Consider the following 5,700-nt stretch of genomic DNA (forward strand, 5'->3'; position numbering starts at 1 on the left):
GGGGGGGGCCCCCAGCCCCGCTCTCCGCGGGTCCCAGGGGGGGCAGGGGCCCGCAGCGGGGCCCGGGTGGGCCGGCGCAGGGCCCCTCTGCCCTCCGCCGCCTCGCTCAGCGCGGGTCCCCTACACAGCATGTTTTTAAATATGGTTGTATTCACCGTCTGTATGAAAGCTTGTCCTTTTTTTCCTACAGTTAATATTACAACCTAAGTATTTTCCCATGTTATTAAAAGCTCCTTGTAAACACATTTTTAATGACTGCCTGGTAGAAAATCATGGGGTTATGCTATAATGTACTGAAATATATTCACACACTCATTTATGTTGGTTGTGCCCAATATTTGGATAAAGTAAATAAGTCACAATGAACATATTTATGCCTAAAACTTTACCTAGTTAATATCATTCCTTTAGGATGTATGGATTCCCAGACACTTAATTACCACATCAAAAGACATAAAGACTGCCAAAAAGTTTTTCAAAAGAGTTAAACCAATTTATAGTCCTGCCAGCAATATATGAGTGTGCCTATTTCATCATGTCTTTTTTGACTCTAAGTAATTTTATTTTCCCTCCTTTACTATTTTGATGGAAGAAAAAAAAAAAGCTCAATTCTCTAATATTCATTTCTTTGATTAGCAATGAAGCTAAACATTTTTTTTATGTTCCCATTGAGCTTTTTGATCAGAGATGCTGACATATTACAGATCTTACTGATTTGTGCGTCCCTTATTCCTATCCTGCAAGCAATCCCCTGAAGAAGGAGGAAACAAAAACAATCACCTGAAAAAGTCTCAAAGGTCCAAGTTGGCTTCTAAATAATTTAATTTGATTGTAAAAATAGTTGGCTAGAGCCTCTGGGTCTGTCCCAGACAAACATTCCAGTTTACTGACTGAGCTACTTCTGACGTGGGAAGGAAATAAAGTACTTTCCCACTGCCTCTGGGTTTCAGAAACATAACCTGTAAGCAGCTGATTAAAGAACAAGCAAGATGTACCTGCTTTGGAAACCTCAACTTAGAATCTCTTGCTTAATAGGCATTTAAATCAGTCAACACATTTCCTTTTAACTTTCCTTACCGCTCAGAGGCTTCTTGATTTACAAGGGGTACAGGACACACTGTAAGTCTCTGTGCATCAAGACCTGACATATTTCTCACACCTGTTTCTCACCCCACCTCCCTCACACCCACACAGTTGTCGGTGGCATGTCTCAAAGTGTGATTTAAGCTGACCTCACTGGCTCACTACTCTATGTCAGAGGATTTGGGGGGGGGGGAGGTGGGGGGGAGGTGGAGAAGATGTGCAGCTTCTCTGTGAGTGCTTCTGTTGGTTTTATGCCTGTGCTTTAAGATCCAGAAAAGGGACCAGGACAATCCCTCAACCACTTCCACCTGCACAGCATGAAAACTACCTTGCTATTCCCTAGGAAGTTTTAACTGCCTGCTCTCCAGGTTTGTCGCAGTGGCTATCCACCTAAGCCCAGTTACATGACTTTCCTGCATGGAGATGATTCTGTCTCAAATGTCTTGCACTTGAGTATTTGACTTCTAAGAATCAGCCTGAGGAGATGGGGGAGCTCGAAGCTATTTGGTATATGATGTTGAACTTTATTTCTGTTTGATCCAGATTCCTTTTGCCTGATTTCCAAAGTTTAATTGGACCCAAGAACCAGCTAGCATTATTTTCTGAAGTAAGGCCACTGTTGTGTTAGCCAGGCAACACAATAGATCAACATGACAGGAGAAGCCACTGAAGGTGTTTTAAGATTCCAGCCCGTTTGCACTTACCCATCTTGACATAAACTCGGCACAAGCTTGCATCTCTTTTAACACGTAATGGGCATTCTGTTATGCAGCTCACTGAAATCAAGAGTGTGAGGCTTGTAATGGAGGCATCAACTCACCATCATTATCAGGAATAAATCCCCATAATTGATGCTTGCTCTGAGGCTGAATATACCATTCTCATACTATCTTGGTCTGGACTATCATGTCTCAGTCCACTTCTCTCAGCAGCTCTGCTGGTATGTCAGACGAGGCAAAGCCAGGAAATTATGGACTCACCTCCAGGGAGCATGTTGCAGTTTGACTCAAAGATATGTGAGTTCCATTCAGCAATCCCTTTTTCATCCCCAGTTGATAGCCTTAACTGCCATTTGTCTTTATTTTTAAAAACACCACTTTCTATCCTGGTGAGGGTAGAGTGGCTGACTTGGGTACAAGTACCATGTAATAGAAGTGACTCTGTTTTGGCTTAGCACACACACTCAACACCAGAGCTCAGTGCCTGGTATTACCATGTAATAAATCCTGAATTTGAATTAAACTGAATTGAACCACACATAATCAAACTGAATTAAATAGGATTCCATTGGTTTGGGTATATTAAATGGGACCTTTCCTTTTGCATACATGGAGGACTTCCAAATGTCCTATATCAAACTTCCTCAAACAACCTGAGAATAACCAAATGATAAATAGAACATGGCACATATGAAGAAAAACATAGAGCTGAGTTTTGTTTTTATAGTGATAACCATCTATCAATGGAAGAGAAGGTTAAGGGCCAGCAAATGGTTACATTACTGGACTTCCACATGGCTGACCACAGTTCGAGTCCTGGACCTGGACCTGGTGACTTGAAACTCACACTGGGCTTGTGTGTGCATGTCTAAAATCCTGAGAGGAGAATGGAGGAGAAGGGATTGCAGCATGGTCATCCCCCCAAGGGGTGATTTCTCACTTTCTGTATCTCTGTCTCTCCAGCAAGCACATGTGTCTTAGAGAAACAATATCTCTTATGAAAGAGAGAGAGAGAAGGAAAATTATGTAGTTGGCACATAGAGCTCAGAGTCTAAGGCAAAGGTGGCTTTAGAGAGCATTACGAACAGGACAAACTTTGTCCTCAGAACCACTGGCATCTCCATTCTTATCCCACCAGTGACCCTCACAAGATTCCAGTTTCCAGTGTCTTCACAGGTTCTCTTCTACATTTCCCCCACCAAAATCCAATTTCCATAAAATATAAAATACACAGTCATACTCAGGTGTAAATTATCAAAACACCTTGAAAGCATCAGCCTTCCCAGAGATACCTACATGGCATACAGACTAAAAAGCTTTATGCTGAAGGGCCGAAGTGGTATAACAGCAGTGAGCAGTTGGAGAAAACCACTGGGGACCAAGTTTGCCTTCTTGTAATCCCCAAGTCGTACCACACCAACAGAAAGTAATTCCTCCTTTCACTTTCACTTAACCCTGTTGGAAAATTAGACATTTGGTTTTTAGTTTTTGTTTGCTCTGATTAATCTTTTAATTGGGCCAAAGGCTTAATGTCTGTGGTCTTTAGCTTCCTCATGGTAGGAAAAAACCACATAGGTAAAAATTAGATAATGCTTCTTGGAGGCTCTTCTAGTTAACAATTTGAAGGCCACCCAAACTGAATATCCGCTTGGTTCCTTAAATTGTTTATGCCTCTGGGCTGAGATGTTTGGGTGCTTTTCTCAAGAGTTAGTAGTAAAACAAACCAAAATATCCTCCAATTGCCTCATTCTCTTCCCCCAAGGAAAATCTAAGCTGTGCACTTGGCAATCCCCCACAGTAAATTGTTTTTTCTGTCCCAAAAGGCATTCACTCCATTCAAACTAGATAGAAAGAACTCTTAGCCATAGGCAATTTAGGGTAGGAAATTTGTTGATGAATGCACTCTTGAATGGAATGAGGGGGAAAAAAAAAACAGTTTAAAAAAAGGGGATTTTTTTTTTCTTTGAAAAGGTAAAGAAAGAGATACATTCATTAGCTTACTCCTTTCTGCCTGTGGACGCCTCATTGAAGTCTCTCTTCCCACTGCCGTCTTGTCTAAGTTGGAGTCTCCCAAAGAGCCAGAACAGCTGCAGAAACTCTTTATCAGAGGGTTGAGCTTTGAAACAACCAATGAGAACCTAAGGAGCCATTTTGAGCAATGGAGAATGCTCACAGACTGTGTGGTAATGTGAGATACAAACACCAAGCGCTCCAGGGGCTTTGGGTTTGTCACGTGTGCCACTGTGGATGCAGCCATGAATGCAAGGCCACAGAAGGTGGATGGAAGAGTTGTGGAACCAAAGAGGGTTGTCTCAAGAGAAGATTCTCAAAGATTAGGTGCCCACGTAACTGTGAAAAAGATCTTTGTTGATGGTATTAAAGAAGACACTGAAGAACATCACCTAAGAGATCACTTTGAACAGTATGGGAAAATCGAAGTGATTGAAATCATGACTGACCAAGGCAGTGCCAAGAAGGGCTTTGCTTATGATCATGACTCTGTGGGTAAGACTGTCATTCAGAAATACCATACTATGAATGGCCACAATTATGAAGTAAGGAAAGCCCTGTCCAAATAAGAAATGGCTAGTGCTTCCTCCAGCCCAAGAGGTCAAAATGGTTCTGGAAATTTTGCTGGTGGTCGAGGAGGTGGTTTTGGTGGTAATGACAACTTTGGTCATGGTGAAAACTTCAGTGGTCATGGTGGCTTTGGTTGTGGCCATGGTGGTGGTGGATATGGTGGAAGTGGGGATGGCTATAATAGATTTGGTAATGGTGGAAGCAATTGTGGAGGTGACAGAAGCTACAATGACTTTGGCAATTATAGCAATCAGTCTTCAAATTTTGGACTCACAAAGAGTGGAAAATTTGGAAGCAGAAGCTCTGGCCCTTATGGCAGTAAAGGCCAATATTTTGCCAAACCATGAAATCAAGTGGCTATGGTGGTTCTAGCAACAGCAGTAGCTATGACAATGGCACAAGGTTTTAATTAACTGCCAGGAAACAAAGCTTAGCAGGCGAGGAGAGCCAGAGAAGTGACAGGGAAGCCACAAGTTACAACAGATTTGTGAACTCGCCAAGCACAGTGGGCAGGGCCGAGCTGCTACGAAGAAGACATGTTTTAGACAATACTCATGTATGGGCAAAAAATACAAAGATATTTGTATTTGTGACTAATTGTATAACAAGTTATTTTAGTTTCTATTCTGTAGAAAATGTAAAGCATTCCAACAAAGAAGTTTAATGTATTTTTTTCCACCCATGCTGTTGATTGCTAAATGTAATAGTCGGATCATGATGCTGAATAAATGTGTCTTTTTTAAAATGTGCTATATATAAAGCTAGTCTACTCTGAGACCATCTTGGTAGCATGAAGTTAGAATCCCTTCAGGGTGGTCCCAGGTCCCATTTTGAAATTGAATAATTATTTACTACCTGTTTGAGCAGAGAAGCCAGTTGTCTTCAGAAATGTTGATGTAGTTGAACTGACAGTAATTGTGGCCTGAAGTTCATTCAGAGGTTCCCACAAGCAAAGTCACAATTTGGTTATTACAAAATGATTGTTGGCACATCCTATGCAATATATCTAAATTGAATAATGTTACCAGATAAAATAGATGGGAATGAAGCTTGTGTATCTTCCATTATTATGTACAATCAATAAACGATTTAATTCTCTTGAAAAAAAAAAGGTGAGAAAAAATTATTCTTCCTGAAACTGTTAATGCTTACTATATAGATGAAGTAATCAACCAAATGTAATATTGGCAGAAGGAGAAACACATAGGTCAATGAAACAAAATAGAGAACCCAGAAATAGACCCCACAAACATGCTCAACTGATTTTTAACAAAAGCACAAACTAACTCATGGAAGAACGATACTCTTTTTTTTAAGA

At 41.0% G+C, this 5,700-nt stretch overlaps 1 pseudogene; it reads left to right on the plus strand.

Annotated features, from left to right (window-relative positions):
• Positions 1-1,989: 1,989 nt before the first annotated feature.
• On the plus strand, positions 1,990-4,791 carry LOC102485311 (heterogeneous nuclear ribonucleoprotein A1-like; annotated as a pseudogene).
• The last annotated feature ends 909 nt before the right edge of the window (positions 4,792-5,700 follow it).

This window comes from Tupaia chinensis, unplaced genomic scaffold (assembly GCF_000334495.1).
Source record: "Tupaia chinensis unplaced genomic scaffold, TupChi_1.0 Scaffold143961_1, whole genome shotgun sequence".
NCBI lineage: Eukaryota > Metazoa > Chordata > Mammalia > Scandentia > Tupaiidae > Tupaia > Tupaia belangeri.